Source organism: Salvelinus alpinus, chromosome 23, assembly GCF_045679555.1.
Source record: "Salvelinus alpinus chromosome 23, SLU_Salpinus.1, whole genome shotgun sequence".
NCBI classification, from domain to species: domain Eukaryota; kingdom Metazoa; phylum Chordata; class Actinopteri; order Salmoniformes; family Salmonidae; genus Salvelinus; species Salvelinus alpinus.
In genome coordinates this window covers 3,646,210-3,664,621 of record NC_092108.1, presented here as the reverse complement: position 1 = coordinate 3,664,621, position 18,412 = coordinate 3,646,210, and positions in this window count along the sequence as shown.

The window sequence follows — 18,412 nt, the reverse complement described above, 5'->3', positions numbered from 1 at the left end:
AGTCACAGCAGTCAGGTATTCTGCCACTGTGTACTCTCTGTTTAGGGCCAAATAGCATTCTAGTTTTCTCTGTTTTTTTTGTTAAATCTTTCCAATGTGTCAAGTAATTACCTTTTTGTTTTCTCATGATTTGGTTGGGTCTAATTGTGTTGCTGTCCTGGGGCTCTGTGGAGTCTGTTTGAGCTAAACGACTATCGCCCCGTAGCACTCACTTCTGTCATCATGAAGTGCTTTGAGAGACTAGTCAAGGACCATATCACCTCTACCTTACCTGACACCCGAGACCCACTCCAATTTGCTTACCACCCCAATAGGTCCACAGACGATGTAATCGTCATCACACGGCACACTGCCCTAACCCATCTGGACAAGAGGAATACCTATGTAAGAATGCTGTTCATTGACTACAGCTCAGCATTTAACACCATAGTGCCTTCCAAACCCATCATCAAGCTTGGAGGCCCTGGGTCTCGACCCCTCCCTGTGCAACTGGGTCCTGGACTTCCTGACGGGCCGCCCCCAGGTGGTGAAGGTAGGAAACAACATCTCCACCCCGCTGATCCTCAACACTGGGGCCCCACAAGGGTGCGTTTTCAGCCCTCTCCTGTAGTCCCTGTTAACCCATGACTGCGTGGCCATGCACGCCTCCAACTCAATCATCAAGTTTGCAGACGACACTACAGTGGTAGGCTTGATTACCAACAACGACGAGACGGCCTACAGGGAGGAGGTGAGGGCCCTCGGAGTGTGGTGTCAGGAAAATAACCTTACACTCAACGCCAACAAAACAAAGGAGATGATCGTGGACTTCAGGAAACAGCAGAGGGAGCACCCCCCTATCCACATCGACGGGACAGTAGTGGAGAAGGTGGAAAGTTTTACATTTGTGAGTGTTAAAAAACACTCACAAACTTTTACAGATGCACAATCGAGAGCATCCTGTCGGGCTGTATCACCTGGTACGGCAACTGCTCCGCCCACAACTCCATTCACCTGGTATATACAGTATACCACCCAAACCTACTCCCTTCACCTGGTATATACAGTATACCACCCAAACCTGCTCCCTTCACCTGGTATATACAGTATACCACCCAAACCTGCTCCCTTCACCTGGTATATACAGTATACCACCCAAACCTGCTCCTTTCACCTGGTATATACAGTATACCACCCAAACCTGCTCCCTTGACCTGGTATATACAGTATACCACCCAAACCTGCTCCCTTCACCTGGTATATACAGTATACCACCCAAACCTGCTCCCTTCACCTGGTATATACAGTATACCACCCAAACCTGCTCCCTTGACCTGGTATATACAGTATACCACCCAAACCTACTCCATTCACCTGGTATATACAGTATACCACCCAAACCTGCTCCCTTCACCTGGTATATACAGTATACCACCCAAACCTACTCCATTCACCTGGTATATACAGTATACCACCCAAACCTGCTCCCTTCACCTGGTATATACAGTATACCACCCAAACCTACTCCCTTCACCTGGTATATACAGTATACCACCCAAACCTGCTCCCTTCACCTGGTATATACAGTATACCACCCAAACCTGCTTCCTTCACCTGGTATATGGTAAGGCTCTCCAGAGGGTAGTGAGGTCTGCACAACGCATCACCGGGGGCAAACTACCTGCCCTCCAGGACATCTACACCACCCGATGTCACAGGAAGGCCATAAAGATCATCAAGGACAATAACCACCCGAGTCACTGCCTGTCCACCCCGCTACCACCCAGAAGGCGAGGTCAGTACAGGTGCATCAAAGCTGGGACCGAGAGACTGAAAAACAGCTTCTATCTCAAGGCCATCAGACTGTTAAACAGCCATCACTAACATTGAGTGGCTGCTGCCAACATACTGACTCAAATCTCTAGCCACTTTAATAATTAAAAATTGGATGTCATAAATGTATCACTAGTCACTTTAAACTATGCCACTTTATATAATGTTTACATACCCTACATTACTCATCTCATATGTATATACTGTACTCTATACCATCTACTGCATCTTGCCTATGCCGTTCGGCCATCGCTCATTCATATATTTATATGTACATACTCTTATTCATTCCTTTACACTTGTGTGTATTAGGTAGTTGGTGTGAAATTGTTAGATTACTTGTTAGATATTACTGCACTGTTGGAACTAGAAGCACAAGCATTTCACTACACTCACATTAACATCTGCTGACCGTGTGTATGTGACCAATAAAATTTGATTTGATTTGTGTTTGTGAACAGAGCCCCAGCTTGCTTAGTGGACTCTTCTCCAGGTTCATCTCTCTGCAGGTGATGGCTTTGTTATGGAAGGTGTGGGAATTGCTTTCTTTTAGCTGGTTGTAGAATTTAACAGCTCTTTTCTGGATTTTGACAATTAGCGGGTATCGGCCTAATTCTGCTCTGCATGCATTAAATTGGTGTTTTACATTGTACACAGAGTCTCAAATTTGGTGTTTGTCCCATTTTGTGATTTAATGGTTGGTGAGCGGACCCCAGACCTCACAACTATAAAGGGCAATGGGTTCTATAACTGATTCAAGTATTTTTTAGCCAGATCCTAATTGGTATATTTAATTTTATGTTCCTTTTGACGGCATAGAAGGACCTTCTTGCCTTGTCTCTCAGATCGTTCACAGCTTTGTGGAAGTTACCTGTGGTGCTGATGTTAAGGCCAAGGTATGTATAGTTTGTGTGCTCTATGGCAGGTATTCCCCCCAGGGGTACGCGCAATGCCGTCGGGGGTACGCCAAATAAAAAGGTGATTCACATTTATTTTATAAAACAACATATTCTTTGTTTTTAAAAAAATCTTCACATTTATAGCCTTCTGATTGACCAGTGTCTGCAGCCTGTTAGCACAGAGTGTCACGATCGTGTTGACGTGAAAGAGAGGACCAAGGCGCAACATGACTTGAATACATCTTCTTTAATTATAACGACGAAGATGAACACGTAACACTTAACACACTAACCAAACAACAAACGATCGTGAAACCTAAAACGCAAGTGCACACACAAACTACTTACGTCGACATATACATATACAATGACCCACAAACAGCTAAAGCCTATGGCAGCCTTAAAGATGGCTCCCAATTAGAGACAACAGAAATCAGCTGTCTCTAATTGAGAACCCATTCCGGCCACCATAGACTTTCCTAGTAAACTACACACCCATAGACACAGCTAGATACATACACTCAACACAAAACCATAAACTACAACCAACACCCCCTCTACCATATAATACCCCAAAATACACACATACCCCATGTCACACCCTGACCTAACTAAAATAATAAATAAAACAAATAATACTAAGGCCAGGGCGTGACATAACCCCCCCCTTAAGGTGCGAACTCCGGGCGCACCAGCACATAGTCTAGGGGAGGGTCTGGGTGGGCTTCCTTCCACGGCGGCGGCTCCGGCACTGGTCGTGGTCCCCACCCCACCATAGTCATAAGGGGCAGCACCGGGATAAGGGGCAGCACCGGGATAAGGGGCAGCACCGGGATAAGGGCCAGCACCGGGATAAGGGCCAGCACCGGGCTGAGGGACTCTGGCAGGTCCTGGCTGAGGGACTCTGGCAGGTCCTGGCTGAGGGACTCTGGCAGGTCCTGGCTGAGGGACTCTGGCAGGTCCTGGCTGAGGGACTCTGGCAGGTCCTGGCTGAGGGACTCTGGCAGGTCCTGGCTGAGGGACTCTGGCAGGTCCTGGCTGAGGGACTCTGGCAGGTCCTGGCTGAGGGACTCTGGCAGGTCCTGGCTGAGGGACTCTGGCAGGCCCTGGCTGAGGGACTCTGGCAGGTCCTGGCTGAGGGACTCTGGCAGGTCCTGGCTGAGGGACTCTGGCAGGTCCTGGCTGAGGGACTCTGGCAGGTCCTGGCTGAGGGACTCTGGCAGGTCCTGGCTGAGGGACTCTGGCAGGTCCTGGCTGAGGGACTCTGGCAGGTCCTGGCTGAGGGACTGGCAGGTCCTGGCTGACTGACGGCTCTGGCTGGTCATGGCTGGCTGACGGCTCTGGCTGGTCATGGCTGGCTGACGGCTCTGGCTGGTCATGGCTGGCTGACGGCTCTGGCTGGTCATGGCTGGCTGACGGCTCTGGCTGATCCGGTCTGGCGGAAGGCTCTGGCTGATCCGGTCTGGCGGAAGGCTCTGGCTGATCCGGTCTGGCGGAAGGCTCTGGCTGATCCGGTCTGGCGGAAGGCTCTGGCTGATCCGGTCTGGCGGAAGGCTCTGGCTGATCCGGTCTGGCGGAAGGCTCTGGCTGATCCGGTCTGGCGGAAGGCTCTGGCTGATCCGGTCTGGCGGAAGGCTCTGGCTGATCCGGTCTGGCGGAAGGCTCTAGCGGCTCCTGTCTGGCGGACGGCTCTAGCGGCTCCTGTCTGGCGGACGGCTCTGTAGGCTCATGGCAGACGGGCGGCTTTGCAGGCTCATGGCAGACGGGCGGCTTTGCAGGCTCATGGCAGACGGACAGTTCAGACGGCGTAGGGCAGACGGGCAGTTCAGGCGCCGCTGGGCAGACGGGCAGTTCAGGCGCCGCTGGGCAGACGGGCAGTTCAGGCGCCGCTGGGCAGACGGGCAGTTCAGGCGCCGCTGGGCAGACGGGCAGTTCAGGCGCCGCTGGGCAGACGGGCAGTTCAGGCGCCGCTGGGCAGACGGCAGACTCTGGCCGGCTGAGACGCACTGTAGGCCTGGTGCGTGGTACCGGAACTGGAGGTACCGGGCTAATGACACGCACCTTAAGGCTAGTGCGGGGAACAACAACAGGGCACACTGAGTTCTCAAAGCGCACTATATGCCTGGTGCGTGGTACCGGACTGAGGGCACGCACCTCAGGATGAGTGCGGGGAGAAATAACAGTGTGTACAGGACTCAGGAGACGCACAGGTGGCTTAGTGCGTGGTGCCGGAACTGGAGGCACTGGGCTGGAGACACGCACCATAGGGAGAGTGCGTGGAGGAGGAACAGGGCTCTGAAAACGCACTGAAAGCCTGGTGCGTGGTGTAGGCACTGGTGGTACTAGGCTGGGGCGGGAAGGTGGCGCCGGATATACCGGACCGTGAAGGAGGACACGTGCTCTTGAGCACCGAGCCTCCCCAACCTTACCAGGTTGAATGGTCCCCGTAGCCCTGCCAGTGCGGCGAGGTGGAATAGCCCGCACTGGGCTATGCAGGCGAACCGGGGACACCACCTGCAAGGCTGGTGCCATGTACGCCGGCCCGAGGAGACGTACTGGAGACCAGATACGTTGGGCCGGCTTCATGGCACTCGGCTCGATGCCCAACCTAGCCCTCCCAGTGCGGCAAGGTGGAATAGCCCGCACTGGGCTAAGCACGCGTACTGGGGACACCGTGCGCTTTACCGCATAACACGGTGTCTGACCAGTACGACGCCCTCTTACTCCACGGCAAGCCCGGGGAGTTGGCTCAGGTATCCAACCCGGCTTCGCCACACACCCCTTTAGCCCCCCCCCAAGAAATGTTTGGTTGTTACTCACGGGCTTCCAGCCACTCTGCCTTGCCTTTGCCTCATAAAACCGCCTCTCCGCTTTCGCTGCCTCCAGCTCCGCTTTGGGACGGCGATATTCCCCTGGCTGAGTCCAGGGTCCTTTGCCGTCCAGGATCTCCTCCCATGTCCATGAGTCCTGTTTACTGTGCCGCTGTTGTTGGTTCCGATCATGCTGCTTGATCCTGTTGTGGTGGGGAATTCTGTCACGATCGTGTTGACGTGAAAGAGAGGACCAAGGCGCAACATGACTTGAATACATCTTCTTTAATTATAACGACGAAGATGAACACGTAACACTTAACACACTAACCAAACAACAAACGATCGTGAAACCTAAAACGCAAGTGCACACACAAACTACTTACGTCGACATATACATATACAATGACCCACAAACAGCTAAAGCCTATGGCAGCCTTAAAGATGGCTCCCAATTAGAGACAACAGAAATCAGCTGTCTCTAATTGAGAACCCATTCCGGCCACCATAGACTTTCCTAGTAAACTACACACCCATAGACACAGCTAGATACATACACTCAACACAAAACCATAAACTACAACCAACACCCCCTCTACCATATAATACCCCAAAATACACACATACCCCATGTCACACCCTGACCTAACTAAAATAATAAATAAAACAAATAATACTAAGGCCAGGGCGTGACACAGAGGTGATGCATTCTGGGAGTTTTAAGGAGATGAGGAGCAGCTATTCTTGGTGCTGTGTGTGTGTGTGTGTGTGTGTGTGAGCGCGTGTGCGTGCGTGCGCGTGTGTCCGTGTGTGTGCGTGTGTGTCCGTGCGCATCCGTAAAGCATGCTGCTATTGTAGGAGAAAATGAATGACTATGGGTGATTTTCCAGTATCTAGACTGTTCTCCCAGAAGTAGTAAGCAGAATCAACATAAGGTTAATTAATAGACAAGTGCAAGCAGAATAAAGGCTGAGCTCAGGTGAATGAACAGAGCTGGGTCAACATGGAGGTAATCACTAGACATGTAAAAACAGAACGTAAGCAGAAAATGTCTGCCTGTGCTGTTATAGGTCTGAGGGAAGTCCTTACCTGGTCCTGTGACTGGCTTTAGGGCATGTAGTTGTATTGTATACAGTTGAAGTCGGAAGTTTACATACACTTATGTTGGACTCATTAAAACTCGTTTTTCAACCACTCCACACATTTCTTGTTAACAAACTATAGTTTTGGCAAGTCGGTTAGGATATATACTTTGTGCATGACACAAGTAATTTTTCCTACAATTGTTTACAGAAAGGTTATTTCACTTATAATTCACTGTATCACGATTCCAGTGGGTCAGAAGTTTACATACATTAAGTTGACTGTGTCTTTAAACAGCGTGGAAAATTCCAGAAAATTATGTCATGGCTTTAGAAGCTTCTGATAGGCTAACTAACATAATTTGAGTCAATTGGAGGTGTACCTGTGGATGTATTTCAAGGCCTACCTTCAAACTCAGTGCCTTTTTGCTTGACATCATGGGAAAATCAAAAGAAATCAGCCAAGACCTCAGAAAAAAAATTGTAGACCTCCACAAGTCTGGTTCATCCTTGGGAGCAATTTCCAACCCCTGAAGGTACCACGTTCATCTGTACAAACAATAGTACGCAAGTATAAACACCATGGGACCACGCAGCCGTCATACCGCTCAGGAAGGAGACGCGCTCTGTCTCCTAGAGATGAACGTACTTTGGTGCGAAAAGTGCAAATCAATCCCAGAACAACAGCAAAGGACCTTGTGAAGATGCTGGAGGAAACAGGTACAAAAGTATCTATGTCCACAGTAAAACAAGTCCTATATTGACATAACCTGAAAGGCCGCTCAGCAAGGAAGAAGCCACTGCTCCAAAACCGCCATAAAAAAGCCAGACTACGGTTTGCAACTGCACATGGGGACAAAGATTGTACTTTTTGGAGAAATATCCTCTGGTCTGATGAAACAAAAATAGAACTGTTTGGCCATAATGACCATCGTTATGTTTGGAGGAAAAAGGGGGAGGCTTGCAAGCTGAAGAACAACATCCCAACCGTGAAGCAGGGGGGAGGGAGAGGAAGAGAGGGAGGGAGAGAGAGGGGAGGGGGGATCATTGCTCCAGGCAGGGGAGGCAGTATGACCAGACACATACTGTATCAAGCTTCATTGGGAATCTATACAGATAGCTAGTCTATACAGATAGCTAGTCTATACAGATAGCTAGTCTATACAGATAGCTAGTCTATACAGATAGCTAGTCTATACAGATAGCTAGTCTATACAGATAGCTAGTCTATACAGATAGCTAGTCTATACAGATAGCTAGTCTATACAGATAGCTAGTCAATTCCTGTTTCCAAACCCTTATTGCAACATTAGTTGACACATATGTTACCATTTGTTTTCTCTAATGGGACACGAGACACGTCCACCGTTATGTTTGCTGATGAAGCAAAGTGTGAAATAAACATATTGACACTGTTTGACATTGTTGACCTACTGACAACAGTTGGTGATAAGGAAGTTAAATTATCCAGATCCTAAGCACCTGACATCTGACCTAAATACACCTCCACCTTGTTGTTTGCTGATGCAGCAACTTTCATGTTTGGATTAAAAAGACACTGGACTGGTGACCTCCATCTTGACCAGTGAGAGGACAGAGACACATCAGGACTGGTGACCTCCATCTTGACCAGTGAGAGGACAGAGACACATCAGGACTGGTGACCTCCATCTTGACCAGTGAGAGGACAGAGACACATCAGGACTGGTGACCGCCATCTTGACCAGTGAGAGGACAGAGACACATCAGGACTGGTGATCTCCATCTAGACCAGTGAGAGGACAGAGACACATCAGGACTGGTGACCTCCATCTTGACCAGTGAGAGGACAGAGACACATCAGGACTGGTGACCTCCATCTTGACCAGTGAGAGGACAGAGACACATCAGGACTGGTGACCTCCATCTTGACCAGTGAGAGGACAGAGACACATCAGGACTGGTGACCTCCATCTTGACCAGTGAGAGGACAGAGACACAACAGGACTGGTGACCTCCATCTTGACCAGTGAGAGGACAGAGACACAACAGGACTGGTGACCTCCATCTTGACCAGTGAGAGGACAGAGACACAACAGGACTGGTGACCTCCATCTTGACCAGTGAGAGGACAGAGACACATCAGGACTGGTGACCTCCATCTTGACCAGTGAGAGGACAGAGACACATCAGGACTGGTGACCTCCATCTAGACCAGTGAGAGGACAGAGACACATCAGGACTGGTGACCTCCATCTTGACCAGTGAGAGGACAGAGACACATCAGGACTGGTGACCTCCATCTTGACCAGTGAGAGGACAGAGACACATCAGGACTGGTGACCTCCATCTTGACCAGTGAGAGGACAGAGACACATCAGGACTGGTGACCTCCATCTTGACCAGTGAGAGGACAGAGACACATCAGGACTGGTGATCTCCATCTTGACCAGTGAGAGGACAGAGACACATCAGGACTGGTGACCTCCATCTAGACCAGTGAGAGGACAGAGACACGTCAGGACTGGTGACCTCCATCTTGACCAGTGAGAGGACAGAGACACGTCAGGACTGGTGACCTCCATCTTGACCAGTGAGAGGACAGAGACACATCAGGACTGGTGACCTCCATCTTGACCAGTGAGAGGACAGAGACACATCAGGACTGGTGACCTCCATCTTGACCAGTGAGAGGACAGAGACACATCAGGACTGGTGACCTCCATCTTGACCAGTGAGAGGACAGAGACACATCAGGACTGGTGACCTCCATCTTGACCAGTGAGAGGACAGAGACACATCAGGACTGGTGACCTCCATCTTGACCAGTGAGAGGACAGAGACACATCAGGACTGGTGACCTCCATCTTGACCAGTGAGAGGACAGAGACACATCAGGACTGGTGACCTCCATCTTGACCAGTGAGAGGACAGAGACACATCAGGACTGGTGACCTCCATCTTGACCAGTGAGAGAGACAGAGACACATCAGGACTGGTGACCTCCATCTTGACCAGTGAGAGGACAGAGACACATCAGGACTGGTGACCTCCATCTTGACCAGTGAGAGGACAGAGACACATCAGGACTGGTGACCTCCATCTTGACCAGTGAGAGGACAGAGACACATCAGGACTGGTGACCTCCATCTTGACCAGTGAGAGGACAGAGACACATCAGGACTGGTGACCTCCATCTTGACCAGTGAGAGGACAGAGACACATCAGGACTGGTGACCTCCATCTTGACCAGTGAGAGGACAGAGACACATCAGGACTGGTGACCTCCATCTTGATCAGTGAGAGGACAGAGACACATCAGGACTGGTGACCTTCATCTTGACCAGTGAGAGGACAGAGACACATCAGGACTGGTGATCTCCATCTTGACCAGTGAGAGGACAGAGACACATCAGGACTGGTGACCTCCATCTTGACCAGTGAGAGGACAGAGACACATCAGGACTGGTGACCTCCATCTAGACCAGTGAGAGGACAGAGACACAACAGGACTGGTGACCTCCATCTTGACCAGTGAGAGGACAGAGACACAACAGGACTGGTGACCTCCATCTTGACCAGTGAGAGGACAGAGACACATCAGGACTGGTGATCTCCATCTTGACCAGTGAGAGGACAGAGACACATCAGGACTGGTGACCTCCATCTTGACCAGTGAGAGGACAGAGACACATCAGGACTGGTGATCTCCATCTTGACCAGTGAGAGGACAGAGACGCATCAGGACTGGTGACCTCCATCTTGACCAGTGAGAGGACAGAGACACATCAGGACTGGTGACCTCCATCTTGACCAGTGAGAGGACAGAGACACATCAGGACTGGTGACCTCCATCTTGACCAGTGAGAGGACAGAGACACATCAGGACTGGTGACCTCCATCTTGACCAGTGAGAGGACAGAGACACATCAGGACTGGTGACCTCCATCTTGACCAGTGAGAGGACAGAGACACATCAGGACTGGTGACCTCCATCTAGACCAGTGAGAGGACAGAGACACATCAGGACTGGTGATCTCCATCTTGACCAGTGAGAGGACAGAGACACATCAGGACTGGTGACCTCCATCTTGACCAGTGAGAGGACAGAGACACATCAGGACTGGTGACCTCCATCTTGACCAGTGAGAGGACAGAGACACATCAGGACTGGTGACCTCCATCTTGACCAGTGAGAGGACAGAGACACATCAGGACTGGTGACCTCCATCTTGACCAGTGAGAGGACAGAGACACATCAGGACTGGTGACCTCCATCTAGACCAGTGAGAGGACAGAGACACATCAGGACTGGTGATCTCCATCTTGACCAGTGAGAGGACAGAGACACATCAGGACTGGTGACCTCCATCTTGACCAGTGAGAGGACAGAGACACATCAGGACTGGTGACCTCCATCTTGACCAGTGAGAGGACAGAGACACATCAGGACTGGTGACCTCCATCTAGACCAGTGAGAGGACAGAGACACATCAGGACTGGTGACCTCCATCTAGACCAGTGAGAGGACAGAGACACATCATGACTGGTGACCTCCATCTAGACCAGTGAGAGGACAGAGACACATCAGGACTGGTGACCTCCATCTTGACCAGTGAGAGGACAGAGACACATCAGGACTGGTGACCTCCATCTTGACCAGTGAGAGGACAGAGACACATCAGGACTGGTGACCTCCATCTTGACCAGTGAGAGGACAGAGACACATCAGGACTGGTGACCTCCATCTTGACCAGTGAGAGGACAGAGACACATCAGGACTGGTGACCTCCATCTTGACCAGTGAGAGGACAGAGACACATCAGGACTGGTGACCTCCATCTAGACCAGTGAGAGGACAGAGACACATCAGGACTGGTGACCTCCATCTAGACCAGTGAGAGGACAGAGACACATCAGGACTGGTGACCTCCATCTTGACCAGTGAGAGGACAGAGACACATCAGGACTGGTGACCTCCATCTTGACCAGTGAGAGGACAGAGACACATCAGGACTGGTGACCTCCATCTTGACCAGTGAGAGGACAGAGACACATCAGGACTGGTGACCTCCATCTAGACCAGTGAGAGGACAGAGACACATCAGGACTGGTGATCTCCGTCTTGACCAGTGAGAGGACAGAGACACATCAGGACTGGTGATCTCCATCTTGACCAGTGAGAGGACAGAGACACATCAGGACTGGTGACCTCCATCTTGACCAGTGAGAGGACAGAGACACATCAGGACTGGTGACCTCCATCTTGACCAGTGAGAGGACAGAGACACGTCAGGACTGGTGACCTCCATCTTGACCAGTGAGAGGACAGAGACACATCAGGACTGGTGACCTCCATCTAGACCAGTGAGAGGACAGAGACACATCAGGACTGGTGACCTCCATCTTGACCAGTGAGAGGACAGAGACACATCAGGACTGGTGACCTCCATCTTGACCAGTGAGAGGACAGAGACACATCAGGACTGGTGACCTCCATCTTGACCAGTGAGAGGACAGAGACACATCAGGACTGGTGACCTCCATCTTGACCAGTGAGAGGACAGAGACACGTCAGGACTGGTGACCTCCATCTTGACCAGTGAGAGGACAGAGACACATCAGGACTGGTGACCTCCATCTTGACCAGTGAGAGGACAGAGACACATCAGGACTGGTGACCTCCATCTTGACCAGTGAGAGGACAGAGACACATCAGGACTGGTGACCTCCATCTTGACCAGTGAGAGGACAGAGACACATCAGGACTGGTGACCTCCATCTTGACCAGTGAGAGGACAGAGACACATCAGGACTGGTGACCTCCATCTTGACCAGTGAGAGGACAGAGACACATCAGGACTGGTGACCTCCATCTAGACCAGTGAGAGGACAGAGACACATCAGGACTGGTGACCTCCATCTTGACCAGTGAGAGGACAGAGACACATCAGGACTGGTGACCTCCATCTTGACCAGTGAGAGGACAGAGACACATCAGGACTGGTGACCTCCATCTTGACCAGTGAGAGGACAGAGACACATCAGGACTGGTGACCTCCATCTAGACCAGTGAGAGGACAGAGACACGTCAGCGGTTATGTTTAGTAGGTTCAAACCGGGATATTTTTTTTTTTTAAATGAAGTGAAACAGTAACCTGGTCCTACTCTCATGTTGCCATACCAACGTCACATCATTGACACGCCTCCCTTGGAGGTCTGGAGAATGTTGTTTTGTAAAAACGTTTTGAATGGTCTGCTGGTTCCCAGCGACAATATTTTGATTGGATGTTACATTTCACGAACCCTCCCCCCACGTGCCCATTGAAGTGGGTGGTAGGTGTTATGTTTGTCACTGTTTTCTGACCGGGTAGGATAGTTTTTGTTAGGAAGTTGTTCCGAATGATAGCTAGTTGGCAACATTGCAGAAAATGGAAGAAAAACGTCCTTGTGTTTATCAGAAGTTCTATACAAAGAAAATAGACATTCGTCAACATGTTCTGAAGAAGTTTGAATTTCCCGGCCGTTGCTGTCATTGTCAAGCCATGTTCTGTTACAAGACGGTTTGCTACAGGGCTCTCGAGTGGCGCAGCGGTCTAAGGCACTGCATCTAAGTGTAAGACGCGTCGCTACAGTCCCTGGTTCGAATCCAGACTGTATTACATCCGGCCGCGATTGGGAGTCCCATAGGGCGATGCACAATTGGCCCAGCGTTACCTGAGTTGGGCCGGGGTAGGCCGTCATTGTAAATAAACATTTGTTCTTAACTGACTTGCCTAGTTAAATAAAGGTTAAATAAATAAAATAAATAATTTGTGCCCTACTGAACACGACTCCGGAGAGACAGAGATACAGCATGTGAAGGGAGTAGGTTTGGGTGGTATACTGTATATACCAGGTGAAGGGAGCAGGTTTGGGTGGTATACTGTATATACCAGGTGAAGGGAGCAGGTTTGGGTGGTATACTGTATATACCAGGTGAAGGCAGCAGGTTTGGGTGGTATACTGTATATACCAGGTGAAGGCAGCAGGTTTGGGTGGTATACTGTATATACCAGGTGAAGGGAGCAGGTTTGGGTGGTATACTGTATATACCAGGTGAAGGGAGCAGGTTTGGGTGGTATACTGTATATACCAGGTGAAGGGAGTAGGTTTGGGTGGTATACTGTATATACCAGGTGAAGGGAGTAGGTTTGGGTGGTATACTGTATATACCAGGTGAAGGGAGCAGGTTTGGGTGGTATACTGTATATACCAGGTGAAGGGAGTAGGTTTGGGTGGTATACTGTATATACCAGGTGAAGGGAGTAGGTTTGGGTGGTATACTGTATATACCAGGTGAAGGGAGCAGGTTTGGGTGGTATACTGTATATACCAGGTGAAGGGAGCAGGTTTGGGTGGTATACTGTATATACCAGGTGAAGGGAGCAGGTTTGGGTGGTATACTGTATATACCAGGTGAAGGGAGCAGGTTTGGGTGGTATACTGTATATACCAGGTGAAGGGAGCAGGTTTGGGAGGTATACTGTATATACCAGGTGAAGGGAGCAGGTTTGGGTGGTATACTGTATATACCAGGTGAAGGGAGCAGGTTTGGGTGGTATACTGTATATACCAGGTGAAGGGAGCAGGTTTGGGTGGTATACTGTATATACCAGGTGAAGGCAGCAGGTTTGGGTGGTATACTGTATATACCAGGTGAAGGCAGCAGGTTTGGGTGGTATACTGTATATACCAGGTGAAGGGAGCAGGTTTGGGTGGTATACTGTATATACCAGGTGAAGGCAGCAGGTTTGGGTGGTATACTGTATATACCAGGTGAAGGGAGCAGGTTTGGGTGGTATACTGTATATACCAGGTGAAGGGAGCAGGTTTGGGTGGTATACTGTATATACCAGGTGAAGGCAGCAGGTTTGGGTGGTATACTGTATATACCAGGTGAAGGGAGCAGGTTTGGGTGGTATACTGTATATACCAGGTGAAGGGAGCAGGTTTGGGTGGTATACTGTATATACCAGGTGAAGGGAGCAGGTTTGGGTGGTATACTGTATATACCAGGTGAAGGGAGCAGGTTTGGGTGGTATACTGTATATACCAGGTAAAGGGAGGTTAGAGTGTTGGGGCTGCAGGTAGACTAGTGGTTAGAGTGGAGGGGCGGCAGGTAGCCTAGTGGTTAGAGTGTAGGGGGGGCAGGTAGTCTAGTGGTTAGAGTGGAGGGGCGGCAGGTAGTCTAGTGGTTAGAGTGTAGGGACGGCAGGTAGTCTAGCGGTTAGAGTGTAGGGGCGGCAGGTAGCCTAGTGGTTAGAGTGTAGGGACGGCAGGTAGACTAGTGGTTAGAGTGTAGGGGGGCAGGTAGCCTAGTGGTTAGAGTGTAGGGACGGCAGGTAAACTAGCGGTTAGAGTGTAGGGACGGCAGGTAGTCTAGCGGTTAGAGTGTAGGGGCGGCAGGTAGACTAGTGGTTAGAGTGTAGGGGCGGCAGGTAGCCTAGTGGTTAGAGTGTAGGGGTGGCAGGTAGTCTAGCGGTTAGAGTGTAGAGGCGGCAGGTAGTCTAGCGGTTAGAGTGTAGTGGCGGCAGGTAGACTAGTGGTTAGAGTGTAGAGGCGGCAGGTAGCCTAGTGGTTAGAGCTTTGGGCCAGTAACCGAACGGTTGCGAATCGCCAAACTGACAAGGTAAAAATCTGTAGTTCTACCCCTGAACAAGGCAGTTAACCCACTGTACCTAGACCATCATTGTAAGTAAGAATGTTCTTCTTAACTGACTTGCCTGGTTAAATAAAGGTTATATAAAAAAAACTATATGGATGTGTCTGTAAATGCTACATCCTCATTCTCCATCAGCCAGTGTGCTTCAAGAGGACAAAGTGGAAAGAGTCACTCTGTGTGCTGCCATTATGAATGATAATGTAGTGTACAATGTACTGCTGAAATACCTGTGTTGTTTCTCTGTGCTGCCATTATGAATGATAATGTAGTGTACAATGTACTGCTGAAATACCTGTGTTGTTTCCAGCAATATATTCCACTCATTATCTGAATTTCATTCATACAGTGGAAGCAAAGAGACAGGCGAGGTGCTGTTGCAACAGGTGCTGTTGCTATGTTTTTAATGCCCCTATTTCTGATGATTATTCATTGTTGATAATGAAAAGACTGACATATTTCTCAACATGCTCACAAACTGCCAATGATGAAAACTGTCCCACCCTGATCTGTTTCCCCTGTCCTTGTCATTATCTCCACCCCCCTCCAGGTGTCGCCCATCTTCCCCATTACCCCCTGTGTATTTATACCTGTGTTCTCTGTTTGTCTGTTGCCAGTTCATTTAGTCAGGTCTTACCAGCGTGCTTTCCCATCTTCCTGTTTCTCAAGTTCAATTTCCTAGTTTTCCCAGGTCTGACTATTCTGTCTGCCCTTGTAACCGATGTAAAATGGCTAGCTAGTTAGCGGTGGTGCGCGCTAATAGCGTTTCAATCGGTGACGTCACTCGCTTTGAGACCTTGAAGTAGTGGTTCCCCTTGCTCTGCAAGGGCCGCGGCTATTGTGGAGCGATGGGTAACGATGCTTCGTGGGTGACTGTTGTTGATGTGTGCATAAGGTCTCTTGTTCGCGCCCGGGTCGGGGCGAGGGGACGTACTAAAGTTATACTGTTACACCCTGACCCCCGAGTCTGCCTGCTATCCTGTACCTGCCTGACTGACCTGATCACGAACCCCAACCTGTCCTCCACCTGTTCTTTACCTGCCCCGTGTTTGTAATAAATGATCTAAGAACTGTACTATCTAACTCCTGTGTCATATTCATGATGTCATATGTGTTTCTTGTATTTTTGCTATTGGATTAAATGGTAGTTAAAATGCCTAGATGGTTGTAACATTACCCCTCCAGGCTGAATAAACTACTGTTCTGACCAGCATAACATTACCCCTCCAGGCTGAATAAACTACTGTTCTGACCAGCCATAACATTACCCCTCCAGGCTGAATAAACTACTGTTCTGACCAGTATAACATTACCCCTCCAGGCTGAATAAACTACTGTTCTGACCAGTATAACATTACCCCTCCAGGCTGAATAAACTACTGTTCTGACCAGCATAACATTACCCCTCCAGGCTGAATAAACTACTGTTCTGACCAGCCATAACATTACCCCTCCAGGCTGAATAAACTACTGTTCTGACCAGTATAACATTACCCCTCCAGGCTGAATAAACTACTGTTCTGACCAGTATAACATTACCCCTCCAGGCTGAATAAACTACTGTTCTGACCAGCATAACATTACCCCTCCAGGCTGAATAAACTACTGTTCTGACCAGTATAACATTACCCCTCCAGGCTGAATAAACTACTGTTCTGACCAGTATAACATTACCCCTCCAGGCTGAATAAACTACTGTTCTGTCCAGTATAACATTACCCCTCCAGGCTGAATAAACTACTGTTCTGACCAGTATAACATTACCCCTCCAGGCTGAATAAACTACTGTTCTGACCAGTATAACATTACCCCTCCAGACTGAATAAACTACTGTTCTGACCAGCCATAACATTACCCCTCCAGGCTGAATAAACTACTGTTCTGACCAGTATAACATTACCCCTCCAGACTGAATAAACTACTGTTCTGACCAGTATAACATTACCCCTCCAGGCTGAATCAGTATAGTTCTGGAAAAGGGTTGTGAATTGGGATGCAGCCCAACGTTGGTGTTGATGAAGAGAACCCTAGCCAGTATATAAATGGGTGGATGTATTGGCTAACGTTAGCCTTGTGGTTTATGTACAGGTGACCACGGCCGTGGTGAAGGTGGACGAGTACCTGCTAGAGATGGTGGTGTATCGTCAGGGGCGATCCATCGGAACCTCCTACCCCAAACTACTCAGCAGCAACAACAGGGACCTGTAGTGGGGAGATCTACGCACCCTGAATCTGAAAGCAGAGGCCCCAACGGAACCCTTTTCCCTATGTAGTGCACTGCTTTCAACCAGGGCCCATAGGGCTAGTAGTGCACTATATAGGGAATAGGGTGCCACTTGGGGCCTAGACAGAATAATCTGTCATGTTAAAGGTTGATCATTTTGTGTACTTGTTTTTGACTCCATATTGTTATTAGGTCGTGTTCTCCTCCAATCAAATCCTTAACCTCGTTCCCAGGTTGACTCTGATCTGGTCATCATGGTAGATGTTAAAGGTTAACTCTGATCTGGTCATCATGGTAGATATTAAAGGTTAACTCTGATCTGGACATCATGGTAGATATTAAAGGTTAACTCTGATCTGGTCATCATGGTAGATGTTAAAGGTTAACTCTGATCTGGACATCATGGTAGATATTAAAGGTTAACTCTGATTTGGTCATCATGGTAGATATTAAAGGTTGTTTTTGACTCCATATTGTTATTAGGTCGTGTTCTCCTCCAATCAAACTCTTAACCTCGTTCCCAGGTTCAATCACTAATTACAAATCACTAAACTATTATATTAGAGATTACAGTGATACAGGACCAGGATTGTGTCTCTCCCTGCTACCAGCTCTCCTTTCTGTCCTGAATATTCAATAGTGGTCCTTGGTCTTTCACAAAGCAGAGGGCTGTTTATATTTTCTGTTAAGAACATTTTGTAAAGCATTTTGAAAATCCATTAAAAACAATATGTACTATGATGGGAACCTGATTGTCTAACATTATATTGACAGTATTGTACTCTTCTGAATTGTTTTTAAACCTATTATTAGTCTGTTATGATTACGGGGCCATATGTCAAGTGTGGGGGCATTTCCCCATTTCAATTTCTACTTGAAGAAAATCAAACATGTTTACAAGTATA